At 44.3% G+C, this 18,158-nt stretch overlaps 1 protein-coding gene across 6 annotated transcripts in view; it reads left to right on the forward strand.

Moving 5' to 3' along the window:
* FAM204A (family with sequence similarity 204 member A) overlaps positions 1 to 18,158 on the forward strand; it is a 357,413-nt gene that overhangs the window by 125,393 nt on the left and 213,862 nt on the right. For 2 of the 6 annotated variants that reach the window (XR_014960759.1, XR_014960755.1), the window contains exon 5: positions 5,025 to 5,307. The exons of the other annotated variants lie outside the window; for them this stretch is intronic. The gene's annotated coding sequence lies outside the window, so the exon portion shown is untranslated. The remainder of the gene's footprint in view (positions 1 to 5,024; positions 5,308 to 18,158) is intronic. 6 annotated transcript variants of the gene reach the window in all.

Below are 18,158 nucleotides of genomic sequence, written 5' to 3' on the forward strand. Positions count from 1 at the left end.
CATTTATTAAGATTAACTTTCAAGTCCCGATCTCTCTTATATTAGGCAAATGTATCCAGTAAGGTCTGGAGAGCATTTGGGGCGAGTTCCCTCAAAACTGCAACATCTGCATATAAAAGGGCAGAAATGGGTTGGTGATCAATCTGGAGCACGTCTCTGCACCCCTCAACCAACTCCCCCTTTTTAAGTTGTTAATATAGATGGTAAAAGGAAACTGTGCAAGGACACAGTCCTGCCTCACCTCCCTAGCTATGCAGAATTCCTCTGAAGACTCTGTTCAATTCCATACCTCACGCTGGCTCTGGTTCCTAAGTAGATGTCTCTGATTATATTTAGGGTATGCACGTCCACCACCATGTCCTCCATCAAAGGCCATAGTTTGCTATAAGAAATGTGATCAAAGGCACACGACCGATCCTTTAAGCCCAAATAAAGGGAGCCTTTTTGCTGCTGTTCATTTTGTAGTTAATACTTTGAGGCACTGTTCCACAGTACCTATTCCCCTTCAAAATCCATATTGGATGTCTGCCGAGATGTGGTGATCTTCCTCCCATTTTTCCAGCCTTCCTAAAAGAACTCTACCTAACACCTTAACCAAGGCATCCAAGAGGGAGATTGAATGATAGCAACTAGTCACTGTGGTTGCCTTTCTTATGGGTGGGTACAATTGATGACTCAGACCAGGTGTTCGGTTTCAGTGTTCTATATGCTGCCTTCAAAAGATTTGTCATGCGTGGCCCGCAAACACAATATTAGCCATAAAGACATCAGATGGGACCCTATTAGGGCTTTAGAATTAAGGCATTTATTAATTGCATTAACAACCTGGTGCAAAGGTTAGTTCTAAGGCCCTAGATTCACTAGAAAGGCGAGGAAAAGATTATATAAACCTCTTCCTCAGTGTTGCTGCTCTTAGAGTTGCCACTAAACTAAGAAGACCACTCATGGGCCGGAATAGCAACTTCTATTTATGGGCTCCATTATTTAAAAAAAGTGAGTGGTTTATAACTTGCGAAAAGGCTAGGTCGTCCTTATCTTGACTAGGTGCCACTAAAATGGCCCAGGCCTCCTCCGTAACAGTTTTTTTCCTCTGAGCCAGTGCACATTTATAGCACTGCACCTAGCAATCTCCTCCGGTGATTGATACTGTTTAAGTGCTTTACATAGCGGTGGTTTTATTGATATTATGGTCAAACCATCCTCTAACCATTCTGCCCCTTGTGGTAGATGGCCTGGGGAGTTGTCCTTTAATGAAGCTTGATATTTCTGCAAAAACTTCTCATCCAGGCAGACATCTGCACAGGATTTATTTTCCCATATTAACTTTGAAAGGAACCCCTCAGGGTTCACCCGGACCCACTTAATAAGAGGAGTTTTCTTACTAATCACCTTGATAGCTCTCACATCTTTATGGAACCTTTTCTGGGCTTCCCATATACCAGCATCTATCTGAAGACTTTGTAAGTGATGGTCACTAAGACCAATTGCATGCATATCAAAATTCTGTATATATATTTCGACACTAATAGGAAGTCAATGATACTCCCCTCTTCTGAGTCTATATAGGTATTGACAAACTGATCTCCTGGTCTGCTCATCTCCTTCGCAAGCACAATCATATTTTACAAATGTGATTAATAATACTTCCATACCCTCATGGGCAAAGTGTGCTTGCCGATTTCCTTCTGTGTCACGGAAAGCACATATTTCCCTGGGTAGGTGTTGACATAAGTGGGCATTGAATTTTCCTCCTCAAAGCAAATATAATTCATGTCCCGTATTACTGTTTAGTAGATCTTTATCCAGTCTACATAAAACATCAGTTTTTCCCCCAACTAAAGACATTGTAGAAAATCGACCAGTGATCAATGTTTAAATTTATATTTACTGGTCGCTAAATATACTAGTGCAAGTAATGGGACCATTTACATGGGATTTATGGACTTAGCAGCGGCCTTCGACAATGTAAATAGAAGCAAGCTTTGGGAAATGATGACTTCCTTGGGGATTGATCAGGGTCTGATAAACATTCTGAGAGAGCTACACTGGAACACTACAGCGAGGGTTCGCTATAGTATGGAGGGGGGGCAAACTGATTCCTTCCCATGTTCCAGTGGAGTAAGGCAGGGATGCATCCTTGCCCCCTTCCTATTCTCACTATATATAAACGACCTGGAGTCAACCCTCATAGCCAAGGCAGCCGATTGTCCTAGGGTAGGAAAGTGCCAAATACCAGTCCTCCTATATGCGGACGACGCGGTTCTCCTTGCTAGGACACCGCGAAGTCTTCAAATATTGATTAATGGATTTGTGGATTTTATGGAAAAATTGGATCTGTCTGTAAATCTGACTAAATCCTTTACGTTAATCGCAGGCAAAAAAACGACGAAAAAAACGATGTTCAATATTGGGACCCATGTCATGGATATAGTAACTACCTTCCCGTATCTAGGCCTACTGTTCGACTGCAAAATTCAATTTGATAAGTTGTTGGAGGAACGCTGCTCCAAACTAGTTTCGTCATGTGGTGCAATCATGAATTTTGCACAAAGATTAGGCTGCTGGTCCCCCGAGCTAGTTATGACCTTATATAATTCAATAAGTATAGCTAAAGCGGTATATGGAGCAGAGGTGTGGGGCTTCAGGGATGTTAAACAGTTACAAATGGAAGAAGATACATTTATTCGTAGGATCCTGAAGATCCCACACACGATACCAGCTGAAATTGCACATTCTGAACTTGGTATCCCATACATTGCTGATTTGGTCAAAATTAAACCAGTTTTGGCTTGGCTCAGCATCTGGGCAAACCCGGATGCTGAGCTAAGCAAGGAAATTCTTAATGATTGCTTACAAAGGGATAAAGGAATGTCAATCCCATGGCTGAAATATGTTAAAGTAACTTTAGAATCTGTAGGCCAGCACACACTTTTCAGTACCCCTGCTCTAATTTCAAGAAATAGTATAATACAAATTAAAAGTCTGTTGCTGGATAAAATGGAATCCCTCAGGGAGACTAAAGCTTTCACATTGAAACGCTCAGTGGTAGCGCATTGTTTAGTTAAAGAGTCAGTGGGTATGGAACCCTATCTATTTCTCTTGTATAATCAACAGGATAGATTTTTAATGTGTCGTTTTAGGCTCAATTTGTTGCATAATATTTTATCTTATCCATCGGGTTTTACTGCGACTATTGAGCAGAAGGGTGCCTGCGGCTGCGACAATCTGTCTCCGCAGGACACCCTTCATTTTGTATTATTGTGCCCATTTTATTGTCTTCCTAGACGTATGTTTTTAATTGATATTTTAAAACGTGGAAAATTTCGACATTCGAAGGTAGCCTTGTTGTTCCTTCAAAGAGCAAATGATATGTATACACTATGTTCAGTGATAAGCTTTTTGAAAGCTGCAGTAAGACTAAGGAGCACTAGAGACTAATTCACCTCTCGCATCTATATGAATTGTAACAGTTCGGTTGATGGTTATTTTTCTACTAATGAAATGTATAATTGTATATGTTGTGTACTTTTAAATATGTACTTTTTATGATGATTTTTAACCATCGAAATAAAGAATTTGAACTGAACTGAAACTGACATTGTAGAAAGTTGCACCATGTGATAGCCCCTAGAATACTCCAGGCCCACAATTCCATTAGATCGGTCACTGGCTAAATATTTATAAACCTGCCTTTTATGCACTGTGGATATATAAAAAGCCAAACCTCCTTTGACCCTTCCTGAGTGCATACCACAGGCATATGAAATATAATGTGTACATTTATATGGAGGGGTTCTAAGACCCATTTCTCTTGGCGACAGAAAATTGAATATTCTTTAATAAAGTCTCCCCATTCTTCGTTGCTGCTGTTAAAAGACCACATTAAGAGCCATTACCATCAAACTCTTTGGATGCCACATAAAGAACGCTGAGGGATGAGCCCTTTATGGGCTTGGAGACCTATCTGCACAAAATTCTGTTACTGTGGACTATGTATTTATTTATGATTTTATTTAATTAAGAAGTTTAAAATCGTGCTGACATGTCTCCCGTTAGCCTCTTCCGAGAACTATGGGAAAAGCAAAAGAATCTGAAATATAGAAAGAATAACAGAACAGGGTGACCCAGTTTAGCTAGGGGACTTAATGACTAATCGATGACGGGGGTAACTCTTTCTGGGTACTTAAAGAATGGAAGAGGTTCGGGCTTGGGACGTTTGGAGAATGGGGGGAATGGGTCCTATGCATAAGTGCTGAAAGCATCTCTGAAAAGGGAGATTTTGCAGTCTTGCCTTAATTGATGATAGCTCCTTTGACCTCTCAAGGCAGGGTCAAGATTGGTCCAGAAGCAAGGGGATTTTCCTTCACCTCCTTTTGGGCTTCTGGGCTTACATGGAATGAGTTGTAATGTATTGGAGGTCCTTAGGTTGGTATGATACGACCAGTTAAAGTGAACCTTTCCTGTGGAATGCCATGAGCATGGTACATTATAACTTGAACTTTATCCTCTGTTTTACAGAAAGTCATTGAAGCCCTTCATTATACGTGAGGTAGACTCATGCTATTTTAAGGTTGAGGCGTGTTTTTGCTACCTAATTTTATGTCTTTGTAGTTTATAGATGTGAAATTTTGGAAGATGAGCATAAAGTATAGTTTTTAATTATGACATTTTGGGAGACAACCATAGATACTATTGTAGCTATCAGCCCTTTAGAGGATTACCGCTCTTATCTAATAGAGACTTCTAGCTGCAGATTCCTTACCTTCGAATTATCCCCAGGCATCAGACTAGATCCAGAATTTTTTTCATGAGCAATACTCCTGTGCGCTAGTAGGTGGTGCTGTTCAGCTCTGTGTGGCATTGTTGGCAGCGGAAGTGATGTGTGCGGTGCCTATATAGGTTCCACTCCAGCGCACTGACGTCAGTTATTTTCTTTGCATGCCAGTCAACGCAGATCCGAAGATGAGCTACCTCGTAGTAATTTTTTTACTAAACTTTTTTTGACTTTTGTTTGTCTTTTTGAGGTATTTCCTCCTGGTGTGGCAGGATGTCATGAAGGAAGGCCGGCTTCAAGCACTATGGGGCTTCTCACCGATCTATGCAGACGATTGACCTACACCATGCATGCGTCTGGTGCCTTGAGTGCGACCACAACCCGATGGCATGCGCTGTTTACTGCACCATGAACCTGAAGGCCTTGAGGTAGCTCCCTCAATCTTCTGGCGGCTCGTCGTGCGACGCTGCGACAGTTGAAGTCTTGGTTGAGAGGAACGTCCCAGGAGCACTCAAAGTCGTTGGGTCACTTGGGTAAGTCACACCAGCACAAGAAGACGACGAGACGAGGGAGCGTCCAGATTAGAGGCCAGGCTCCGCGGTTGAGACAGCAGCTGGGCCACCACCATCACCACCCAAGTTTCCAGGGAGCTGGAGTGACCCCCGCCCAGCTAAGAGAATTCTGTGAGGCCATGCACCTCATATTTGGGCAGACCGTTTCATCTGCCGTGCCGTTAGGCCCAGAGGGACCAGCCGGACCCCCTTCTGGCTCCATGCCGGCTAAGTTGATGATGCAATGTGGACTAGACACGACCGACTCACTGGGTAGAGCAGTTTTTTCTACAGTGGATTTACGACGCCGTGCCTGGTTGAGGACGACTGGCTTTTCTGGAGATGTCCAGGCATCACTTATGGAAATGCCCTTTATGGCTCCCAGCCCTTTGGTGACAAGGCGGATTGAGCACTGGAGCGCTTTAAGGACAGCAGGGCTACAGCCTGGTCCTTGGGCCTTTCAATGGCCCCTCGCAACACCCAATCTGCCTTTCACTTTTTTGTGGCTATGGAAGGGGTTTCCAGCCACGTCCATATCCCCACTAGTCTCTGCGCTGCGCACGCTTCTCAGCCTTTGCATGGCCAAGGATGCGGTACCAGCAGGCCCTGCGGGTCGGGCAGCCGATGGTTGGCTCAGTCCTCTGACCCCCGCAGCCTCCAAACCCTCCAAATCTGCCCTCTTACCATCATGGGCACCCAGTGGATGTCAGGATTCGCAATCACCTGCCCCACTGGCGGTCCATAACATTGGACAGATGGATTTTGCGGATCGTTTGAATGGGCTACACCCCCTTCGTAACTGCCCCTCCCCTCATGCCATCAAGTTGTGACAGTTTTCCTCTTCTCGTTTCCGCCAGTAAGTGACTGCTCTCTTGGCCAAGGGATCCATAGAGAGGGTGCAGACTCCAGAAGTAGTTGTGGCTGTTATTACTGCTACTTTCTGGCGCTCAAAAAGAGTGGAGGCCTTCATCCTACCCTAGACCTGCGCCCTCACAATTTCTTCCTTAAGGAGAAGTTCAAAATGCTCACGCTAGCTCAGGTCCTGTCTGCCCTCGACCTGGGAGACTGGATGGTAGCTTTGGACTTGCAGAATGCATAATTTCATATCCCCGTTCTACCTACCTATAGGTGTTACCTGCGGTTCAAGATGGGCCATGAGCATTTTCAGTTTTCCGTGCTTCTCTTTGGCCTCACCAGGGCCCCTTGGATGTTCACCCAAGTGATGGCTGAGGATGCAGCTCATCTGCGGAGATCAGGGGTGCTACTCTTCCCCTACCTCGACGACTGTCTGTTGAAGGCAGGCTCTTCCCTAGGATGTCCTCTCACACCTCCAGACCATGTTGGACCTCCTGCTCTCGCTGAGGTTCACTATCAACATGCTGAAGTCGCACCTGACTCCTTCTCAGATGCTCCCTTTCATCAGAGCATCTATCCTGGATTTCTATGATACTGGCTTTCAGGCTGCTGTGCCTCATGGCCTCCTGCATCCTGCTGGTGACACGTGCCTGCTGGCATGTGTGTGCTCTGCAATGGGATCTGAAGTTCCAGTGGGCACAGCATCAGGGGAATCTCTCTGACGTGGTCCATTTATCAGAGGGAATTGCAAAAGCTCTGCAGTGGTAGCTTACAAACCATGATTGGGTCAGCGCAGACCCCTCTACCTTCCCGACCTGAAATTGCAACAGATGCGTCACTACTGGGATGGGGCGGCCATCTGGGAGAGGTGGCGATCAAGGTACTTTGGTTTGCGGCGGATTCTGGACTCCACATCAACCTGTTGGAGCTCCGAGCGATCTCACTGGCGTTGAAAGCCTTTCTACCCTCCATCAATGGAGTCATAGTGCAGGTGTTCACGGACAACACCACCGTCATATGGTATTGCAACAAACAGGGCGGGTGAGGTCGTGGACCCTATGTCAGGATGCTTTGCGTCTCTGGGCCTGGCTGGAACATCAGTATTTCCCTGGTGGTTCAACATCTGGCGGGCTCTCTGAACGTCAGAGTGGACGAACTTAGTCAAAGATGCTCAGTGGATCATGATTGGCTTTTCCATCAGGTGATGGTGCAAGTTCTCTTTCAGCAGTGGGGAGAGCCTTGGTTAGATCTGTTCGCCACCACAGAGAATGCGCAATGTCTGCTGTTCTGGTTGTTGGAGTTTCCTAGGCGGCTGTTGCTCAGTCACCCTTTTCGTCTCAAGTGGCGCTCAGACTCCTATACCCCTTTCTGCCTGTACATCTCCTGCCCAGATTTCTCAAGAACATCAGGAACGACCGGACCCAAACCATCCTTGTGGCTCTGGACTGGGCTGAGATTGAGCGGTGACCTACCTCCCGAAGACTGTAACGTTACCTTGGCTGCCAGGCGTCCCTCCACCACGACGGTATACGCCTTGTGCTGTGGAACTTTTTTTCATAGTGTACAGAAAGACAGATGTATCCTCTTTCCCAGGTTCTCCTTTTCATCCTCTCTTGCTCAGCAGGGCTCTGCTCTGGCACTCTAAAGGGCTATCTCTCTGCTATTTCAGCTTTTTGTGGTTGCCTTAACAGCCTTTTACCTCTTCAAATCCCCTATTGAAAGTAGGTTCTTTAAAGGTTTGCAACATTTGTTTCCACCTTCCCCTCTTATTATGCCCCAGTAGGACCTCAATCTCGTCCTCAATTTTCTAATGTGTGTGCTCCTTTTGAACCTTTGCACAATTGTTCAGTCAGGCTCCTTACCATCAAAACGGCCTTTCTCCTGGCTATAACATCTATCTGGAGGGTCAGTGAGCATCAGGCTTTATAATCCAAGCCTCCCTGCTTAAAAGTCTACCCAGACAAACTGGTTTGTACGAGAACTTCCTTTCTACCGAAAGTGATCACTCCCTTCCATGTAGGCCAATCTGTCACTCTGTCTGCTTTTACACTCGGCTGCATGCTTCCAAGGAAGAGGAGAACTTTCACTGACTGGACCCAAAAAGAACATTGTCCTTCTAGCCGCACACAAGAGTTCCAGGTGAACTAACAGCTCTTTGTTGGGTATGTCCGAACACCGTTTCCACCTTCACAAAGCCATGGTTATGGATGGCCTCCATTATACCCACATTTCCAGCCATTGCAACCCACCCAACCCTTCTAATACCACTAGAACCTGCTGCCTTTTTTAGGGAGTGGCAGAGGTCGTTTAGGAGGAAGGCAGAACAGAGGACAGGGAGTCCAATGGTAGGATCTCAACCAGAGGATCACCAGGAGCATGACGAGAGACTTTATGCCACGGACAAGCAAGGAGTGAATCTAGTCATGAATCTGAGGCTCACAGTACTGACGGTAAACCAGGAGAAAGTATTGAACAAGCGTTTGGTATTTTATCCAACAAACACTTTGAACACTGCCCTCTTGAGGCATAAATTGGTGGTATTCTTCAGAAAACAGCAATTGAGGATCCACTTTGATGACACAGAAGGAACCTCTACACAGAAGGAAGACACCGGGTTTTGACCGAGATTAACATTTACACCCCAGTTACCTCAACTACCGCCTGAAGTAGCTACCTTTGAGCAGGCAGTGATACATGATGTGGAAAACATAAATAAGCAACAGAATCGCCCCTTTAGGCTTCTGACCAAACACGAAATGGAAGCTATCGAAGTACCAGCCCTAATGTTTGCTGGCCTCGGGCAAAGTACCAGCCCTAATGTTTGCTGACGACACCTTGTTGTTGTCACGCACCCCCATGGGAATCCAGCGTATTTTAGATGGCTTTGTAGACTTTTGCAGTGATAGGGGCCTTGAGATCAACTTAGCCAAAACGAAATTTATGATTCTTAACCCTCCCAAACACACTCGCCCCAACCCAGTATTGAATGGTATCCCCCTCGAACGGGTGAAAACGTTTGGTTACTTGGGGATTACACTCCAAGAAGATCTGGGATGGGGAGGTCAGGTTGTCAACTCCACTCTTAAGCTGACCCAAACCACAGGAGGTATGGCTAGATTGTTCAAAGGTTCGGTCTTTAAACCAGCTGCACCAGTGGTAGAAATTTTCAAAACCCAGGCCAGAGCTGCTTCAGTCTATGGAGCCGAACTTTTGGGCCACTCCAAAATTGACAGCTTATCAAGGGTCGAAAACTCCTTTATAAGGAATATGTTGAGCCTACCCTCTAGTTCTCCGCTGGTCCCTATTAGGTTCGACCTGGGTCTGCTCCCTATTGAAGAGGTGGTGGCTGTGCGGCCTGTTTACTATTGGAAGAGACTTTGGTCCAATCCGGACCTGGAAACCTTCAGAAATGAATTCTTGGGGCTCTGGCCTACAATTAAAAAAATAAATATCCCCTGGTTAATCTATGTTAGGGACACTTGTGCCAAGATTGGCTACCAGGAACTCTGGGATACTCCAGAAAGTTCTTGTCTGGCTGTTTCAAAAACCAACTTGGCTGAACAGTTTAGACATTTTTATTTATCATGCTTGCACATGAATTCAAAATTAGGTAGGTTGACTGGCCAGTTTCTTCAGATTAAACCGAACTACGGGAGGGAGTTATTTCTGGATTTGATTTTCCCTCTGTCGCTAGGAAGTTATATGTCCAATTAAGAATGGGCACCCTACCAATTAGGTCTTTCACTTCTAGATGGGACACTAACAAAAACACTTCATGTCCAGCATGTGGCTACAAACTGGAGGACGAAAACCATGTGTTCTTTTTTTGCCCAACGTACCTTTCCCATAGGAAACGCTGAGTAAAGCCTATCTGCAGAAATCTTGGCTTCAGAGACTGTGCTAATGCCCTGCGAGTTTTAAAATATGACACCCACCCCCCAATTGTTTTCAAAGTATCACGTTTTTTAAATGCTGTATGGTTGCAGCGCAGGAAATTTTCCACCAATTGTTAATTATTCGAATATTTCAACCCAACTATTCTATTTCATATTGGTGGTTAAAACGTGTTCTGCCTTTTGACTTGGTTTTTTCTCCTTTTATCTTTATCTTTTTTTTTATTTTTTTTATGTGCATTGCTGTAATGTATTGTTGCTTTTATGGCCCTTGCGGCCGAAATAAAGTTTATGAATGAATGAAATAAAACTGGCCAACAAAGGGGGAGCAATCGTTATACAGACTAATGATGCCTATGAGCAGAAATGTCTACTCCTCTTGTCCCACAGACGGAACTACAAGATTCTTACAGCGGTTCGTACATTGGATATTGAAAAAGAGATCACGGTACTGGTAAATGAGGCAGTGGGTAATGAATGGATTTCCGACCATGAAGCATCCTTCTTATGCAAAGAAAAGCCGGTAACTCCATACTTTTATACCGTCCTGATAGTGCACAAATTAACCAGAACTCCTCCAAGACGCCCCATAGTGTCAGGAATCGGCTCAATACTTGAACCACTGTCGCAAATTTTGCGATTTCTTCCTGAAACCGCTAGTTCAGAGGATGACCTCATACCTAAAAGATACTCTGGACGTCCTTAACTTTTTGAGGGATTTAACATTTGACCCGGCATCAGAATTTCTGATTGGCCTGGACATCGAATCCCTCTATACAAATACACCCGAGGAGGAGACACTGAGGGTTACTGAAGACACCTTAAACATAGAGAACTGGGAGTACCAAACACCCAGGGAATTTAACCTGGATTTAGCAAGGGTAGCGTTGACAATTTTTTTTTTAATATAATGGGACAACCTATTTACAAGCTCATGGGACCTCTATGGGCAGCTCGTTTGCGCTAAGTGTGGTCTGCCTCTGAGTGGCAGAATTTGAAAAACTGTATATATATATATATATAACTCCCAGTGGACAGGATATGTCAGACTAAGCAAACTATATATTGGCGATGTCCTGGTGATATGGAGAGGTGATCGGAGCTCGTTGATAGATTTTCTAGAGTGGCTGAATGAGAGAAATCCTTTTCTACCCTTCACCTCTATCATTACTAACACTGCACTGCCGTTTTTGGATCTTATTTATTTATTTAGGGTCTTATATAGAGCTAGCTAGACCCGGAGGTATCAGAGCGCTTTACAGAATCGAGAGCAAAGCAATAAAGAGTCACTGAGCATGTAACGTGCAGTAATCATAGGTTTGAGTATATATAAAATTTATACAAGGGAAATATAGTAAGGATATTAAGATAAGGGCCGAAGAAGGTAGACTTAACACACAGGTTTACCACAAACCGACCGACAGGAACAATCTACTCTCCTTTAAGAGTTTTCACCTCCAAATCTCTCTATGAGAATTTACCCTTTGGACAGTTCCTACGTCTCCGGAGGAACTGTTCCAATGTAGGGGACTACAAATTGGAATCAGAGAGTCTACAGGATAAATTGAAGGAAAATAAATATCCTGAGTGGGCGTCATCAACCAAGCACAACGTCGGGCAAGGAACTCCAACAGAGATTCCCTATTGGAGACCAAGGAAAGAGGTGGAAAGGAAAATATGCGTGACATCCTTCAGTACAGCCTTCGACCATGTGAAAAAAATAATTACAAAAATTAAGCGGATCCTGAATTCAAATGGCCTACATATCACTACACCAGCGTTCTCTTTTAAGAAAAGTGCAAGCGATAGGGACATGGTGGTACATACGAGACCCCAATTTAAGGCCCAAACGCAACAACCTAGATTATGGGACCTTCCACTGGTGGTAGGCCACATCCCATGCGGAGGGTGTGGGGTGTGCTGCCCTATCTGTAGCTCAAAAACAATAGATGTAGGACTCCAGTATTCTTGGGTTCAGACTAAACATACCAATTGCAATTCTGAGAATGTCCTCTAACTAATCCGGTGTCCGTGTAACCTTCTATATGTAGGGATGACGACCCGCAAGGTAAAAATAAGAATAATAGAACACAAGAGTAATATAAAATGCAGAAAACCACAACAAAGCTAACGACACACTTCTTAGAGGCAAACCATAATGTAGGAGACATCCATTGGACTGTACTAGATAAACCATCCATTCCCCAGAATGCGAGAGACATTAAGGCTATACTCCTCATAAGGGAGAAAGAATGGATTTATAGGATCCGGAGTGATATAAAAGCCCTCAATGATAAAATCCCCTCACATCAGCTGAGCAATCTCTAAAATACAGTAGGACAATGAAGAAATGTACCTTAGACTGTACAAAAGTAACTCCTTCCTCGGATTTGGACGCAGGAGTAGAGAGATGTCTTTCAGCGATTTTACTACCTATTGTCCTCATGAAACGCCTCCTTGAAACAATACTGCTGTCCTACCCCCCACACCCTCCCTAAAAAACAATACCTATTGGTGAGAAGTTGTCAGAGGCCAAGCCCCCTTTCTCCACCACTCTGCAAACGTGCCTCCTGGTGCACTACTAGTTGGGCGATAAAGTCCCCTTGGCTCCATAGGAACCTTGGGGCCAAGAAGCCCTCCTGGTAACTCATATAAGTCCTACACAGCGGAATTCCTGAGAGCTGGTCAGAGGCCCAGCCCACTTTTTCCACCACTCTGCAAACGTTTCTTTGAGTTAAAAAAACCTTAAAAATTCACACACAAAAACCAAAAGGTTACAGGGGCATTATAGGTTGGGAATTAGCATTTAAAAACACTTAGAAATTCACTACAAAAACTAAAGGTTACAGGGATGTTAAAGTTAGGGCCAGATTTTACTCATACAAAACCAGAAAAATTCAGCCATTATAGTTACCCGAGTTAACTAAAACTCATGCCCCCGCAATGCGCTTCTTATAGCCTCGCATATTACATCACTCATGACACGGTCAGTGACATCACTGATGACATTATTGATGACATCTCAAATGACATCACTCATGACATCAGTGATTACATCATCCAGTGACTGTTTTAAAAAAGTTTGAGTGTTCAATATATATACTAAGGTGTATTGGTGAATCAGTGGGTGAATGAGTGTCTGTATGGATGACTCAGTTGGTGCATGACTGACTGTATAAGTGAGTGATTAGGTGTCTCAGTGAATGTATAGGTGAGTGACTGGTTGTGTAAATGAGTATATCTGTCTGTCAGTTGATGTCTAAGTGTGTGTATGGGTTGGTGAGTGGGTACGTAAGTGGCTGTATGGGGGATTGATTGCTTGTCTGGATACCTGTGTGGATTTACAAGTGTCTGTGTGGGTGGCTGAGGGTGTGTGTGTCTTCCTGTATGGATAAGTACGTTGGTGAGTAAGTGGCTGTATCGGTTAGGGAATGTGTATGTGTGGGGCTTTATGGGAAAGTTAGTATGTGTATGTATATATCGGTGAGTGAGTGGATGTCAGTGGTATATGGGTGAGTAACTGGGTACGTGAAAGGAAGTATAGGTGAGTGATGGGGTATGCGAGTGACTATATGCTTGGGTGACTGAATGTGAGAGTGGCTGAATGGTTGAGTGTGTGCTTGTGTCAGTGTCTAGGTAAGTGAGTATGTGTTAGTGTCTGTATGAGTAAGTGAGTTTGTGTGTGTAACTGTATGGGTAAGTGGCTATGAGATTGACTGTATGGGTGAGTGAGTCGGTGTGTGAGTAACTCTGGCTGTCTGACTCAGTGCGTGAGTGTATGTAGGAGTGTATCAATGGATACACCAGTTGGTGTATTAGTGAGTGAGTGGGTGTATGAGTGGCTGTATGGGTGGTTGAGTGGATTGGATTGTTGATCTATGGCTCAGTGAGTAGCTGTGTAAGTACTGGTATGAGTGTGTGAATGGGTTTGAGAATGGCAGTGTGGAAGTTGGAGTGGGTGTATGAAAAGTTATATTGGGATTTGAGTGGGTGCGTCAGAGATTCTGTGGATGCTGTCATGAGTGATGTCATTTGAGAGGTCATGAGTGATGTCATCAGTGTTGTAACTGACCATGTCATGAGTGACGTAAAATATGATGCCATAAGCAGTGCATTGCGGGTGCGCGAGTTATAGTTAACTCAGGTAACTATAACGGCTGAATATCTCTGGTTGAGTAAGATCGGACCCTAACTACAACATCCTTGGAACCTTTTTTTTTAAAGTTATATATATATATATATATATCAGAAATACACACACAAGGTCTAGGAAAGGCCAGGGGAAAGATGTCAGTTTTCAACTTCCTACGACTAATGGAGGGCATTCCACAATTTAGCTACTGCCCCTACTGAAGATTTAAATGGCCTGAAGTGACAACATAAAGTTGCTTCTATATCAGCTGCGTTGATCTATGTACAATCTCAGTTTATATTTTAAAAACTGAGTTTCACTCTCGTGTACGATGCAGTGCATGATAATAAGAGCTTTGAATAGGATCCGCTGCTCTACAAGCAACCAGTGATGGCTGATCAGGACTGGGGAAACATGCTGGCACTTGGGGGTGCCCTAGATTAGATGAGCAGCTTCATTATGCTTTCTCTGCAGTCAAGCTTAACACTTCCTGGAAGCCCTAAGTAGGCAAGCATTCCCTTAATCCAGGTGAGAAAGTACCATGCCTGGACAACAATACAGTGATGTTCTGGGTCCAGAGATGGTAAAATATTTTTTATTAGTCTTAACTGGCAGAAGCAGATTCTGGCATTTCTGGATGCTTGCAAGTTCATCATTCAGTTAGTATCCATTATTATGCCTACTTTTTTTTAATTTTCCAACCGGGGCACGATCTAGCTCTATAAAAGGTGGCTATGATAAGAGAAGCGAGCTAGCCGGAGCATTACAGAACATTATAAGTTCTGTCTTAGTGTATTCAAGTTTAGAAAGTTTTTGGCCATCCGGTGGTGAATGATGAAGAAGGTGCGATTGAGGCAGGGCTGTTTCTCCCCTGGTGGCTCAGGGCACAGATTGAAAATGAGCTAAAGGTGTCAGCTGCATAAATGTAGAATTACATCCCTTGTTCTCTCAGGAAAATATACTTTGGTAGGACCCCGGAAACCGTGGCTTTGAGATTTGAAATAAAGTGTGGAATGACTACTGCCCAGTACTTGCCAGTCAGAGTAAAGGAACCATAACTGCAACTGATAGTTAGAGGTAATGGTCTTTAGTTCAGCAAGCAGAGCATCATGGTTGATGGTATTGAAAGAGCCCGGCAGTTCCAGCAGAACGTAGGGCTGCCAACTTTCCCTTGTCGATTTTGAGGCGTAAGTAATCCAACATTGACAAGACCACAAGTGTGGTTCTGTGGCTTTTTCTAAAGTCAGCCTGCAGCGTATGTAGCAGGTTGTCTGCCTCCACAAACTGGTGCAACTGCTGGAAAAGAAGATTCTCCAGCACCTTTCCAAAAAGGGAAGCAATGATATTGGATGGAAATTATGGAGATTTGGAGAATCTGGGGTGAGTTTCTTAAGGAGAGGGTTTAATCTTGCTGATTTCCACTCTTCAGCAACACAGCCTTGTTTTATGAGGTTCTGTGATTTCGTTACTACAAATACAATTGTATTGTATTATTGTATTCATAATGTAGGCCGGTCAAGGGTCGATAGGTGAACTGGAAGGTGTGGTCAACACAATTGCCTTGAGTGTGGTATCTACTGTAAGTTTTTGAAAAGAGAACTTGGGGGAACACTACTCTTGTTTTTGGGATATTTGGGCTTTGGTACCCAGAAGTTGTCATACTTGATGACAAGGGGTCCTCAGCAAAAGTGTTCCTAATTTTCTAAATCTTTTCCTCAAAGCTGTGGATGATAATGAGGGATAAAGGTAAGTATCCTTTTCATTCCTGATGATTCCAACACTATTTCATTTCATTCTCTGTTAAAAATCTTGCATGCTGGAAAAAATACATTTACTAATTGAATGGTTGGAGAAACACCACTGCTCATACGCATGGTGCTCGATTACATTGAGGAACTCCCCTTGATGGTGGACTCCAAAAGGCTGTTAAAGTGAACAGTGTTCTTTTGGAGAACATTTTTGTTCCCCCCTTTCGGCGCAGACAATTCTAAACTAATTGTGAGGGCGGGAGAGCAAAGACTAAGAGTACTGAATTCACAACAAAGGTAATCTTTCCCTTCTTTCCTGTTTTCGATACCTAATTAAAGTAAAAATTGATCCAGTAGACCAATTTAGAATGAACAGGGACTTTAACTGCAGTAGATTGCTCAGCTTAAAGCTGTCCTCACTTGGAAGAAAAGCAGATCTGTGGCATGTCTAACGCCACTTTAATTTACACCCCATGCTGTATGGTCTTTTAGGAAGTAGGATCCAACTGTTCAAGTCTTGATGCAAATACAATGATGAACTGTATCCAGACCATCCTCGGGATCTTCACACTCTGACCACGTCCATCCTTCTTTGCAGAAGAGCAGTTTTGTGTCTGTGGTTTTGTCTGTTTCATGTTAGTTGTTGCTCCTTGTCTATAAACCTTGTGTGCCCTTGGTATATCATCTATATTCAATGTGCAGGGAACTGCAAGGTGGAGTCTGGTATATGTTTCATGCATATAACCTGTTATGAAGAGTTAATAGTAGACAGCTAAAACTGTGGATACTAAGTGTTGGACTTGGCCCTTTTTGGCTAAATTTCCCTAAACTTTTTGCTTCCCCCCCCGACCCTTTTTCTTACATGGTGTTGCCAACATAGATTCTTTGGGCACTTTGCCACTGCTGATCAGTGTCAAAGTGCAAGTGCTCCCTGTGTAAAGTGTAATGTCCAAAATTGGTATGTTTGCCTTACTAGTAAATGTGAGAAGTTGGCCTGGTATATGCTGACCACTAATTAAAGTGGGCACCCTGTATCAGTCCAAACAACCCTTATTGATGATTAGGTTAAAGACAACCTTTATTGAAAGCTATCCTAGTGGTAGCTATGGAGAGCAGCTTTCAGACTAAGTCTCGAAGGAATGTAAAGCAGCTTGTTTTACCAGATCAGAACCTCCTGAATGACCAAATGAAAGGAGAACCACACAAGAGATATATAAAACATATGTATTTATTACTAAACACTCTCTACTAACCTCTTTATGAGCTTAGAGCACAAAGCACACAATATGAAATCTCTAGAAAGACAGTAAATAGCACAATGCACAGCGGGCTCCAGGGGGAGACCAAACCATATACTAAGAAAGTGGTATAACAACCATGACTTAACTAGACACAGTGCCTAGAGCACGTAGGATCACTGGGACCCCAAGGAACCACCCAAAGTAGTGACACAGGGGACCCACGGAGGACGGGTTCAGTGTGTGAACACAGGCGCGAGCTCCGTACAATCCTATGGGAAAGCTGCGTTTGGAATTTTAGAGTTTATGGACACTTCGGAGAGGACTTTAAGCAAACCCTTTCAAACATAGAAGGTTCTAAGGCCAGCACCCTTGAGAGTACCGAGATACCCATGTTACCTATCCCAGAGGAGCAGGGTGCATAGGGGTCAAGTGATGTCGGAAACCTTCGTCGTTTTCAATGGCGTGATGCGGAAAAGTGCTGCTGCCGGGAAAATGAAAAGTGTCCAGTGGGATCCAAGCCTGGATCCGAGGTGAGAAGAACCTGAAAGCAGAGGGGACAGAGTCTGGGTCACTTCAGGGTGACCAGGGGCACGATAGACGAATGCCCTCCGATATCGGGTGCTTCAGGTGAGATGATGCAATGCTTGACTCTGCGGCCACGGGGACCAGGAGACGATGACCAAAGTCCGAAGGTGAGCTGTCCCACCAAGGATGTCGGTGCTGGGGAGGTCAGTGTCCGGATTGAACACCAACAAGCCATGGCAAACGCAACCCACCTGGGCAGAGGAAATAAGCTTCGGTGAGGACCAGCAAGGTCCTGGGGACTCCAAGCAATGGAGAGTCAGGGCATGTCTGGAGCAACCAGGAAAGCCCACTGAAAGTCAAAGTTTCCTTCACAGGGACCCACAGGCCAACGGACCACGGATCGGGAAGGGACCTCGAGCTCAATCACTAAATACCAGCC

This window comes from Triturus cristatus, chromosome 1_2, assembly GCF_964204655.1.
Source record: "Triturus cristatus chromosome 1_2, aTriCri1.1, whole genome shotgun sequence".
NCBI classification, from domain to species: domain Eukaryota; kingdom Metazoa; phylum Chordata; class Amphibia; order Caudata; family Salamandridae; genus Triturus; species Triturus cristatus.